Genomic DNA, 13,717 nt, shown 5'->3' with positions numbered 1-13,717 from the left:
AACAGTAGACCCTCACAGCTGGAAGGAACCTTGAAGGCCTTGCAGATCATATCAGCAAGCACTTCCTGTGAAAGACCAGAAGCAAGTGTGTGGGGTACCATCTCTGTTGTGACAACCAAGTATGTCATTATACTAGAAAAGTAGGCATAAACTATACATAAATAGCTGAGCCTGTCTGTGTCCTCTTCCCTTCCCTAATTCAAATAAACCTTTATACAATATACCAGGCACCAAAATAAAATAGGGGAAAAATTGAAATAAGAAGTAACTGCACATAGTACATTAAAAACAACAAAGAAAAAACTCTAGTTCCCATATCTTGGGAGTTCATTTCAATTCATATCATCTTATATGCTAGGAAAATCCTAGATATACACTAATTATTACAAATGAGAGAAATCGTGGATTCTGTATTTCTTTGGGCCTGGCTTACTTCACTTAATATGATTGTCCCCCAAGTCTTTCCATTTCCTTATGAATGTGGAAATGTCATTCTTTCTGATGTATATATACAAGAATGGAGTTCTGTGCTGAGAACATTTTCTTTTATTTTGACAATTAAAGCCTTATTTATTCATTACTCTTAAAGACTCTTACTTGTGACTGGACTCAGACTTGGAAGTAGAAGCTCTCAGAGAAGACAGCCTTCGCCTCTTGGCAATCTGTTCCTGACGTTTTACTTTGGCTTCCTTCATTCTCTTAGCCCAAAGCTTAGCATATTCTGCAGCCTCCTCCTTGTTTTTCTTGGTACGTTGTTTCTTCAGAGCAATGCAGTGGCGTTTGTGTTGCAGGCCCCGTGGAGTAACAAGACTCCGAATCTTGGGTGCTATGTTCCTGGGTTTTTAACCTTCTTTGTTCAATGGTTTTTGAACAACATATTGGAAGACATCATCTTCTTTAGAGAGACTGAAAAGTTTGTGGATTCTGCCAGCCCTCTTGGGTCCAAGACAGCGTTGTACAGTGTTATCTGTCAGTCCTGGGATATCTTTTTCTCCTTTTTGACAATAACCAAGTTGAGAACACTCAGATTGGCATCCACAATGCAACCCCAAACAGATTTATGCTTTCTCTCTCCAGTTCTTCTTGGTCTGTAACAGGAATGCCACTGCAATGAGTTTCTGACAGCCAGTGGCTAGGAAGGAGATATTCAGCTTCATGTTGAAGCAGCTGCTTGCCCAGGAGGCGCCATGGAAAAGAGTGACAACATTTTCTTGATCCATTCATCTACTGAGGAGTTGGTTCTACATCTTAGTTATGGTAAATAATGCTGCAATGGTTGTGCAGGTAGCTTTAGTGTGCCCTTGGTTGTAGTCATTTGGGCAAATGCCTAGAAGTGGAATTGTTGGGTAATAGGAGAGCTCTATGTTTAGTTTTTTGAGGAACCTTCATACTGCTTTCCAGAGTAGTTGGACAAGTTTTCACTTTCACCAACAGTACAGTAGTGTTCATTTCTGGCCATATCCCCACCAGCATCTGTTGTTATTGGATTTCTTGATAATGACCATTCTAACTGGGGTGAGGGGGAATCTCTATGTTATTTTGATTTGCTTTCTTTTATGACCAGATATGTTGAGCATTTCTTCATTTGTTTATTGGTCATTCTTATTTCCTCTTCATAGAAGTCTTTCTTTAAGTCTGTAGCTCTCTTTTTAATGAGGTACAACTCCTCTATTTAACGCTTACAGTTGAGCTTGGTGGCACATGCCCATGGTCCCAGCTACTCAAGAGACAGAGTAGGAAGATAATAGTCCAAACCTAGCTCATGCAGTTAGCTCAAAACCATATTTAAAAACAAGCCAGGGTCGGGAGTTAGTGGTAGAGTGCTTGTACAAGAGAAACTGGTCTTGTCCTCTGAGCAAGGAATGCCTATTCTTGCTTGTAAAGAGAATCAGACAGCACAAGAAATAACAAGAGATTCCATCCTTGCTCCTGTTTCCGGCAGTGACTGGGGGTAAATTAGAAATTTTCTATTATCACAATAGTTTGCAGATGGCTCACATCTGCAATCTTAGCTACTCAGTAGGCTGAGATCTTCGGACCACAGTTGGAAGCCAGCTTAGGCCAAAAGGAAGAAAATAAAAAGTAAATATATATACATACACATGTATAATACAGATCATATAATAGATATCATATAATATAACATATAACTATATAGTATATATCATATAATTATATATAACCATATTACCTAATATATGTAATTATATAATATACTTTATTATATATATAATATATTAATATATAATATTCAAAATATATTAATGCATGACATATAATCTTCATATCTCTAACCAGCAAAAAGCTGTATATAGTGATGTTGTTCAAGTGGTAGAGTATCAGCCTTGAGCAAGAAAAAGCCAATCAAGAGTGTGAGGCTCTGAGTTCAAACCCCAGTAATAAAAATAAAAATATGAGACAAAAAGACAAAACTTGTTTCAAAGCAATTCAGGCTTCACACCCAATGTTTTGAGTCTGAAGTGATTTAAGGCCTTCAAATTGCCTATGTTTCAATCAAGAAGCCAACTAGAACTTACATCCTGCTAACCAGAGCCTATTTGAGAGCAAAGGAGTAGAGGTAAGGACCCTGCCCTCATTTACCTCTGTCTTGTCACCGAGGAGAATTAGGTGAATGTAGGCTGAAGAAATCTAGAAGTCCATCCAAGCAGATGACTGGAAAAGCCTTCTGCACACAGTGCACAGGATTTATGCACACTGGTGGAGATCTTTGGCCTTCCCTTCTAGATCCAGTTTCCACTTTTCTACTCTGTTCCCAGTCTCTGGAGAATGGGCCCTATGTTCCAACAGGTACAGAATCCCCTAGCCTCTGGTCTGCTGCTCAATCAGCCAATGTAAGATGTTTATTTCCCTCCTGTGTCCTTCCTAGAAGGGTGGCTACAGACTGACTACTTTCTTTTATTGAAAGGTCTGCCAGGCTGATTCTAATTCTGTCTCCCACTCTTGTCATTTCAAACTTAAGAGAGGAAGGAATGCAGCCCCACTGCCAGCTGTGTGGTTTTCACTCTCTAATGGTTTTCCTATGCCTTCCCTTTATTAAGCATCACTCAAGTCATTGAATATCAGCATGCCACTGGAGCAACACTGACTAGCTATAGTATATCTGCGAATGTCTCAACAGGCTGCATGTACTTGACTGAGGCCGGGGTAGGAGTGGAGTGGCTGGAAAAGGGTCCATCAAGTAGTTACTTGAACCAGCAGTGCTGAACCTGGCCTTGAGAATGGGCTCTTAGAGTGCAGGAGGAAGAGGCCTCAATTGACAACAGAAAGACTAGTGGTTTGTGGAGGTGTGTCATCTTCAAATCCTTTGCCCCAGCCTTAACATGGAGGAGGACAATCAGGAAATAGAATCCAGATTCTGTGACAGAGCCAGGGAAACCTGCAGAACAAATGGGAAAAGAGTTTGTCTCCAACCTGCCAGCTGTTACCACAGAACCACATGAGGAAATAAGTTCGGATAGCCTCTGAGAGTGGGACAGATGGAGAGTCATGGCGTCTTCTGGGCTGCACAAACACTTGAGAGCAGCCAGTGTTTTCCAAGGGCCTGATGTTGCTGATAGTCTCCAGGACCAAGCTAACAGGACCAGAACCAAGCTCAGCAGTCAGAGGTGGAAGAACCTCCGAAATCAGGGTCATCACTTTTTGGGGGACATTTGGGTAATAAAGCTAATATTTGGTTCCCAGGTGAGTAACATACCAAAAGTATACTTCTTCATCCTTTCCCCAGATATTCCCAGAAACACGAATCACTGCAGATGTTGTCAGAAGCAGGACTTATGGCTTTCAGGTACATTACATGGCCCATCTAGCAGCCAGCCCTTAAGATTATGTCAGAAATACTTGAATCAGAACTTCACAAACTGGATATAAAATGTGTGCATGTTTCCTGTAGTCATGAATCAAGCAGTCATGAATGTGCAGATTGCTAAAGAGGTAAGAGGCCACAACTTTGAAAGTTTACCCTGGATTCAGAACCCAAGAATTAGCAGGTCAATTTGCTGCTCCACCTATGGGTGTTTGCAGGAGGATCCATTTGACCTTGACTTTAAAAGGCAGAACATGTTGCCCTAGTTATTTTGTATGAATTTATTGGGCAATAGTTTATCTTTCTTGCAGCATATGTGTATGTGAATATTAATTCATGCTAATGCATAAACCCTCTAAATTTACTACTTTTGAAACAACGATACTCTTTTCCATTTATCCTACACTGTACTTGTTCAACCTCCCAGGAATGTCTCTCTGAATTGGGAAAGTCTGGAAATTCTTCCTTCCCTCTATATGTACTCATTTTACATGTTTGTTAGGTTTTGATGTCATTTTCTGTAGTCTCATTCCTCCACCCAGTCTACAAGTATTTATTGAGTACCTACAATGAATCCCAAACCAGACTTTTCTACCTCCTTACTATTCTTTGAGTTGTCTTAGTGTTTCTTCTCTCCTTTCTTCCTTTCGCTTAACCATCTAAGTAACTTCACTAACTTATAATGGTAGATGGGACCTATCATACCTACTTTTCACAAATAAGAGGACAAGGGTACTGAAATATCTCACTCCTAGCGAAATGCTACATAGCTGCAATTTCGTAGGAAGGAGATAGGCACTGAAGCTCAGACTTGAGTTCAGATTTTTGCTCAATAGCCTGTTAGCCAAGTGATCTTGGAAATCCATGCTGATGATAATTCTGTGAGCCTTAATCTCATATGTAAACTGAGGATAGCAGTATTTCTTTCACAAGGTTGTTGGACAATTAAGAAACATATAGAGGGGCCGGGAGTTTGGCCTAGTGGTTAAAGTGCTTGCCTAGCATGCATGAAGACCCGGGTTCGATTCCTCGGTACCACATACATAGAAAAAAGCCGGAAGTGGTGCTGAGGCTCAAGTGGTAGAGCTCTAGCCTTGAGAAAGTCCAAGGACAGTGCTCAGGCCCTGAGCTCAAGCCCAGGACTGGGAAAAAAAAAAAAGAAACATATAGAGAACCAGTCTCCGGTCACCTACACATGAATTCAGGTCACTTATCGGCAGAAACAGGACCCTTTTACTAGAAGACCATACAAGACTCAAAACAAAACAAACAACAACAAAAACAACTAGGCAAAGACCAGAGCTAGGAAAATTCTTGCTCTAATTTGTTTCAAGAAGGAAACAAATCTCACTTGTACCATTTGCATCTGACCCCTCAGAGCTTACCTGATTTTTAGAACAAACCTTATACTAAGTGTGCGACAGAGCACTTCTCCAGCACTGCAGTCAAATATTAGGGAATACCACCTTTGGCTGGCTGCCACTTTGTGAAACTATGAGAAGATATGTCAGCCTTAAAAGATTTACCTCTAGGCCGGAGGTTAGCCTAGTGGTAGATTGCTTGCTTAGCTTGCACAAAGACCCGGGTTTGATTCCTCGGTATCACATACATAGAAAAAAAGAGCCAGAAAGGGTACTGTGGCTCAAGCAGTAGAGCTCTAGCCTTGAGAAAGCCCAATAACAGTGCCCAGGTCCTGAGTTCAAGGCCCAGGACTGGCAAAACAAAAAGGTTTACCTCTAGATCCAACTGTAGATATGGACATTTAGGGACATAAGTATGCCAACAGGGAGTCTTGTTAAGAAGGAACCCTAGCTGGGCATGATGGCTCAAGGGATAGGGTTGTAGCCTTGAGCTGAAAAGCTCAGGGACAATGCTCAGGCCCAGAGTTCAAAAAGGAAGTAATCCCTTAGCTGGGTGGAGTAACTCATTCCTGTAATCTACTACGGTGGTCCTATATCTGTACACCCAGCCACTCAGGAAGGTGAGATCTTGAGGATTAAGGTTCAAAACCAAACCAGGCAGAAAATCTGCAAGACTCTTATCTCCTACTAACAACCAAAAAGTCAGGAGTAGAGGTATGGCTCAAGGGGTAGTGTATAATCCTTGAGCAAAAAAGTTAAGGGACAGTCCCTGAGTTCAAGCCCTAGTGCTGGCATGCATGTGCACGCATGCGCACACACGCGCGCGCACACACACGAGCACACACACACACACACACACACACACACACACACACACACAATAGATCCCAGTTTGGGGTTGCTCTGAGGAGCCTGGCTAGTGAATGCTGTGTGCTAGGTATGTGGATGCTGGTAGGATCTATGTACCTGATGGCTCTCTCCAGGTTGGCTAGTTACAGTGCTAGTCATGTGCTCACCAGGTCATCCTTCCTTCGAAAGGAATCAAAAGTTTGAAGCCTTCAGAAACCCCCATGAGGTGGGAGAAGGAGACTTTGGCAAAGCAAGTCCTGTAACTGACTCTGGGTCCTATGCCGGACCTGAAATGAGAGACAGGAGTTTGCCTTGGGACAGTAAGATTACTCAACTGTCAAGTGAGGGTTCCGTCAGTCGTTTTCCCAAAGTCTGATTCTTTGACCACCTGTTTCCAATGATCAAGGTACAAACTAAAGCTGTAGATGACTCCTGGGCCACCCAAGCTGGCCAGGTGATTCTGAGAACCCTAAGAAAAAAAAAATCAGGAAATACCTTCCAGACCTAGCAATATGGAACCATGTGGTTATATAGACAGCAACCAACCACTTCTGTCACCTTCCCTTCCCACCTTAGAAAGGCTCAGACCCCTGAGCATCAGGGTCTGATTAAAATACCACCCATACTTCCTTCCTATCTTAGCCTCTGGGTCTGGCCCTCATTCAAATCAAATCTCATGGAGTAAACTGTTATCAGTCATTCATACATGAGTGAGTTTCAAATTATTTGCTGAGGACAGATGTGAGCCCAGAGAAAAGCCAAGCTGAGGAAGACAGGGGTGGGAAGAGGGTAGAACTCAGAGACCTTGGAATTCCTGAGATAAACACTGCCACTTCACAGTCTCAACTGTGGCTGGTGCCAAAGAGTAATCAGTCCTCCCCACTATACCCATACTAATCGGATTCACATGTCCTTACTCCGGAGTTGGTTTCTGACCTGGCTACTTGTCTAAAGCTTAGTGCATTCTGACCAAAACTTAAATTCTGTTTCCACTGTAAGGTTTGTCCAAGGTTTTCATGACATGAAGTACTTGTGGATGATCAGGGCACTGTCTTTGAGGAGCTCTGAGAAGCTCCAGCAGCTTTTCTCTCACAAACAGATTCTGCATATCCAGCCCCTGACCATCTACAGTCCCCTCTGTAGCTCGTGTCCTGACACATTAGCCCCATCCAACACTCCACAGAAGTCTGGAAGCAATGAACAAGGCACCCTGTATCACCTGGAATAGTCTCTCCTCACCAAGGATCAAAGGAAGTAAAGCTGCAGTCTACTGAATGCAGTGCCATTTTCTGAGTTCAGTGAAGCTAATTGGTCTTCCTCAGTATTATTGTGACTATTTAGAAGTTTTCCAAATGTCTCATTCATTTATCTGCACTTACTTCATGATGCCTTACATCATGAGATACATGATGCTCATAAAAACACCCAATGAACTCCTCTACCTTCAGCCACATCTGGTATCCCATGCTTCTCTGTTCTCCTCGTCATACTGAGCTATTTCTTGGATTTATACATTTAAGATTCCTCAGAGAAGTTGCCTCTGGTTGCAGAACACAAGACAGGTTGGATCCTTGATTCCTGGTCCCCAGACCTTAGCCAACTCAGAGCCCAATGTTGAATCTCCTTTGCTAACAATCAAGGGCTGGCTTGCTCTACAAAGGACATTGTATTCAGACTTTTTGTGGTGTTTTCTACCATGGCTTGATGGCTGAGATATCTTTGTCTTTGCAGATAGTAAGAAGACTTCTGAAAGTGACATGGCTTGCTAGAGATCCAGTGGCACACAATGTGTTACGATTTCCAGTGAAGGCATGCAATCCACAAGCCAGATGCCCTTCTCACACAATTAGATTGGGATAGCAATACCACTATGAGATGTTTGTATCTGACTTCCAAAATGGTGGTGAAAATTTAGAGATAAACGATGATGGGATTAAAGTAATTGGTCCTGGAAGAGCATCTGGAATCCAGGTATGAATACAGGGATGAAGAGTGAGGATGAGGTCACCTCTGGAGGCTATTACAAGAATGAGAGGTAACAGTTCATATAAACCTTCCACAAGGTATAAATAACCATTTGTAAAAGGATGGAGTTCATCGTGATAAGTATGCTTCTGCCCACTTACCTCTCAAAGTCTCTAAAGTGCTTAGCAGGAGAAACTCAATAAATGCTTTACAATAAATAACATTTACTATAGATTGACCTCTTTGGAAGCCCTGTGGTTCTCAGAACACAGCAAGCAGCTCAGATGCTGTACTCTGTGCAAGTGAGAGTTGCATAATCCTGAGCAGCAGGATCCCATCAGTCCCTCAGCTCTTGTGTTCACCCAACTTCAGATTTCCAGCAACAGAGTTCGACCTCAGGGATTTTCCATGGTGCACAGACATGTCCCAGTCTGGGAAAATGGAGACAGTGTGTCCTAAGGGAGACTGTCAGGAGTGGGTGTTCTCAGCATCCATCCTGAAGCTATTACCAAAGGCAGGATCATTAGGGACTCAAGCTCTATAGCTGGTTAGAAAAGAATATCTCCTATGAAGTTTTAAGGTTTGGTTCTTTTCTCTCCATTGACTTTTCAAAAAGTAAAATAAAAAGACCAGATAGGATGGTTGAAGGTCATCTCGTCAACTTAACCCACCAGCTCATTGACCTGTTGCATCTCTCACCTACCTTTTCTATCTCTGCTACAGTAAGATTGCACACTTACTGTACATCCTGAGTTGCAAAGCTTCCTCACATGCATGACCTCATCTGAGTTTCTCAACAATCCCAAGGTTGAGGTATTATCCTCATTTTCCAGATAAAAACCTGAAGCTCAAAGACTATCATTGTCCAAGATTAACCCAGAACTTTCCCCCAAGATGTAGTCTTTTTCCAGTTTCCATCATATTAATGATTGTATCCAAGAGCTATCCAGCAATTCACATTTTAAAAACATGGGAAACATACACCCCTGATACTGTCTGTACCTAAATCTTCCTCTCATTATTTACCAGATTTCTTCATATATGTTTTCTGAATATTCTAGTCATCTAAGTCACTTGCCTCTGTGCAGGACTGATAAAATAACTTTCGTCTGACTTCTGACACCACTCTTGTCCTACAAGTCTAGTGCTGTTTCAGAAATGAAATCTGTTCATGTCATTCTCTAACTTAAAACTCTTCGCAGGGTCTCCCTCACAGCTAGCAAACAATGAAGCAAATGCTTACTGTGCACTTCATGGTGGCTCGTCTACCTCAGCTTCATTTAATCTCTCCTTCTTCTGTCCTTCATTCACATTGGCTTTGATGTAGATCTCCAAATAGTTTCATTGTCCATCAAAGATTATCTAAAGATTGTCCTGTTATATGCTCATATTTTTCTATGCTTCTCCCTTGTGAAAGTATCGCAATGATAATTCATTTCCGTGTGATTTGGACAATTAGCTAATGGCACAAAAATGCTTCATAACAAAGTTTCAAAAATCCAGCATCTTGAAATAATGTTCATGTATTCTGAATTTCAGAAGGGCTAAGAGAGCTCTATTTTGTTGGTTGCTAGCTTTAAACTGCAGTGAAGGGGTTGGGTTCTCTGTCTCCAAGAACTGTGCCTCTTTAGGCACAGTTTATCTCTACTCAGGGTTAATCTCTACTCTGCACACCTCCTGTCCTCTTCCAGCCAGCTAACTGAAATAGGTTCTCATGGTTGATAGCAGGGGAAAAAGTGAACAGACACTTTGTAAGGTCTTGGCTCAGAACAGGCATACTGCCATATCTGCCCCTCCTACTGGCCAAAACCAATGTCAAAGGATTGTCCTCCAAAAGGACAAACTGAAAAGTCACAAAAGGATCTAGGGAAGAGACAAGGTGTTAAGGCAAGTAATGTGGTCTACCATAGCATTTATTTGTTGAACTCTTTCCCCTTTAAATTCCTATACTGCATAACAAATTACCACAAATTTAGCAACTGAAAACAACAGATGTTTATTATCTCATGGTTTGTATGGGTCAGAAGTTCATGCATGGCTCAGTTGGATCTTTAGCTCACAATCTCACAAAACTACAGTCAAAATGTTGACTTGGCTATGTTCTTATCAGAATGTTTGGCTGGGGTAAGAATCCCCCAAGCTCCCTTATGTTGTCAGACTTCACTTCCTTGTTGCCATACTAAAGCTCCTGTTTCTGTGCTGGCTGTTGGTTGGTGGCCAGTTTCATTTCCTAAAGGTGGATTAGAGGACCACAGTTTGCTGCCACATTACACTTTGCATAAAATCATCTCCCCACTGTTTTCCCTGTCTACTGGCCTTGAAGAAGCACTCTACGTCTGCCCAGAGTAATTGTAAGAAGGATATTACATTATCTTCACAATGTTGTTTTGACTATAAATAGAGAGATCTCATCTATATTCATGGGGCCAGGACTCTATATGTTGTAATAGCAGGGGACAGAGACCGTAGAGCCCTTGAAATTTCCTCATACCCACTAAAATTAGATAAGGGATAGATGGTACTTTCCCATGTTAGAATAGTACTCACACTTAACATATCTTGAACATAATTTGTGTTCAATAAATACCTCGCAAAAAAGTCAATGAGTAGGAAACACAGATAATGCTTAAATCAACTCCAAGCCAATTCTTTCATTGTTCCTGGCACTGACCCCTTTCATAGTGGAATTGCTTCTCTTTAAACTTTAAGAAGAGAGAATGTGAAAGAAAGAGAAACCTACAATACATACTCAATTCACAGATATTTGAAAATCCAGAGCTCCATTCTTCTGAGACACTTAAATTAGAATGTTAAGTTTTTCCAAGAACTTTGGATGTCACAGTTGAAAACTACTCACTTTTTCACCCCTAGAAACCCTGTACCCGTTACTCTTTTATGCTCATGCTTTCAAAGATAGATATGTCCCTGGGATAAAAGTATTATTTTTTTTTCTTTCCTGGAGAGATCTTTTCCATCCTGTTCACCCACTTAAATGTGTTGTTTCGAATGATTTCTGGGTTTGTCTTAAGAAAATACCAACCAATTAGTGATGATCATGGTTAATTTTGTATTGCCAATTTCCCCAGCTACAGGGTGCACAGATACCCGCTTGAACTTTTTGTCTGGGTCTTTCTATAAGGTAGTTTTGGGGGTTTGTTGCTTTATGAGATTAATGCTTACCTTGATTTTCTGCATAAGTAGACTGCCCTCCATAATGCGGGTGGGGCTTGTTCAATTGAAGATCTGGTGGAATAAAATTTCTACTCTCCCCTAAGAGAGAGCATCTTCCCAGATGGCTTCTGAATAAGGCAATGGCTATATAGGCTCTCTAACCCACCAACTACTATGATCATGTGAGCCAATTATAATAATCATTCTCTCATTCTTTCTCTACACATACATCCTATTGGTTGTGAGCCACAGAAGAATTCTGACTAATATATTGACCTTCTAAGCCTGTGGTAATTCAGAGTGTGGCATGTGTAAAATGTGGTAGATGGATGGCTGGGTTTATTAGTCTCATCTTTGGTCAGTTGAGCACTCAGCACTGTCATAAGGCCTTGTCCTGTCTGTGTGGGACACACAAAAGTCAAAAGTACTTGCTACTGTGCTGGTCTAAGCTCACAGAGAGAGGGTAGAGTTTATCAGGGGTCTATACCATTGGGTCTCATCTCATTCTCCATATGGATAAACTAAAACGTTTAAGGGAGAGCATTCTAGAGGACAGGAAAGCTCTGCGAATCTGAAGAAATCAGCAGCATGCACATAAACAAAGGATAAACTATAGGATGGGGTTCAACCCCCTGGCCATGTAGCAAATAGTTTTTGGTCACCAGCATGATCATCACCCCAGCACAAAATGATACGTTCATCTTACAACTGATTTCAGTGACCTGACCTTATTTTAAAGACACAAGTGGTTGGTAGGAAAATTTCCCTGAGGCCATAGCCATCAGAAATGACTATCTTTTCTGTATCCTAGAATGTGGATCTATCCAGGCCTCAGACCAAACATTGTGACAGTTTGGATTCCTAAACTGATCTGAAGTGAAACTCAGTATTTCTCACCTTTGACTTCATTCCCTGCTATTTACACTCTGAAGATGATTTTTTTTAGCAGAAAAGATACAGTAATTAGGATTTGACTGATTCTGTGATCTCAGTCAGAAGGTAGTATAGAAAGAGGTACTTTGTATTTAAAATAGGAAACCTGTGCTCTTGCTTCACCTTTGTGTAGCACTTACCCTCTGGGTTTTTCCTCTTTGCAAAATAAGAGGTTTAGATCCTCCATGAAGATTTATTATACTAAGCCACTTGAAAAAGAATGCCTCAATATATGACTTAAATTAGAAACTCTTGTCTTTTTCTCATGAAAACTGCAAATCAGGGTTAGAAAGGTTATACACTAAACCAAGCTCATGAATCAGATGTAAATTCTACTTCTTGATCCCCAGCAGCAGAAGCAGGAAGAGAGGTACTCCAAAGCTTTTTCCCTTTGAGAATGTAGATATTGCCCAGAATCACACACTTTATATTCCACTGGCCCATGATATAGCCACATAGATACCCAGCTGCAAAAACAGGTTGATTCCGATAAATAGGTGGCCACATATCTAACTACAGCTGGCGGTAGGGAGAGAAAGGGGGAAAAGTTCTATTAGTAAACAAGAAGTCAAAAGAACAAAAATGGAGTGTCTACCACTGATTAAAAAGATGATCTCAAAAGTCCTTTTGGCTCTTAATGCAGAATTTAGTTTCCTAAGCTCTTACACAATCCTTCCTCAGTGTTGGCTTTAACCTGTTGTTTCTTTACCCCAAATAGTTGTTCTATTGTTTCATACATTTCATAATTCACAATTCACTGCTACTCTTACTCTTTCATGTGTATTGGCCCAGTTATACACCTTTCCCTCTCAAAACCTAGGCTCATTAATAAGTTGTATGGGCAGTTGTTTCTTTTTTCTCTTCTTCCATTTCTTCTTCCTCCTTAGTTCTCTTCCTTTCTATTTTCCTCTTTATTGCTACTTGTGCTGATTAATTGGGTCTTTATGAGTTGTACGTCTTCTAAATTATTTTCACCTCCTGGTCATCTTTGTAATAACTGTGACATTTAACTAGCTACATCCAATATCCTCTTCCTTTATTTTCTCCCAAGGTTTCTATATCATAGAGATCTCAGCTCTGGTAGACAAAATCAAAGAGCATCAGTACCTCAGACTAGTTCCCTAAAAAAGATTGAGGCAAGTCAATCAGGCTTGAAATTCTGAATCTTAACTTTTGCCCCAGGGCTTCCTTCTGTGTCTATAAGGAAATTCCCACACCCAATACTTCAACATGGTGAGTTCTACTTTTCCCTAGTTTTCTGCTGGTGTCCCCCCTGTTAATCTCTGAGCGCTGTGCATTATTATCATTGTCCTTTCAGCAAACAGAGCAAGTCCAGAACCAACAATGCTAAGAATGGTGGTCCTGCTAGGTGCTTCTCAATGCCTAAGATGCCTTCTCTGCTCCCTTGTTCTGGGATTCTGGCTGCTATGAAGACTCTCCTGTCCAGAGAAGAGGAGGAAACTTGCCTGCATGGAAGGAGAGAGGGAACAAAGTGTGCAGCTAAGGGAAAGAGGGTAAAAGCCAAGAACACAACAAAAGGGCAGGGGCTTGAATAGAGCCAATGCTCTAGGGGCCATGGTTAAGCAACTTCCATAGCCCATGAATGATAGAAAAG

The 13,717-nt window shown here is 41.3% G+C and overlaps 1 pseudogene; it reads right to left on the bottom strand.

Moving 5' to 3' along the window:
* Positions 1–593: 593 nt before the first annotated feature.
* On the bottom strand, positions 594–3,654 carry LOC150049072 (small ribosomal subunit protein eS6 pseudogene; annotated as a pseudogene).
* Positions 3,655–13,717: the final 10,063 nt, after the last annotated feature.

Source organism: Megascapheus bottae, chromosome 20, assembly GCF_031878675.1.
Source record: "Megascapheus bottae isolate mThoBot1 chromosome 20, mThoBot2.hap1, whole genome shotgun sequence".
Lineage (NCBI taxonomy): Eukaryota > Metazoa > Chordata > Mammalia > Rodentia > Geomyidae > Megascapheus > Megascapheus bottae.
Note: the sequence above shows the minus strand (reverse complement) of the source record. Positions and strands in the feature narration are given on the sequence as shown.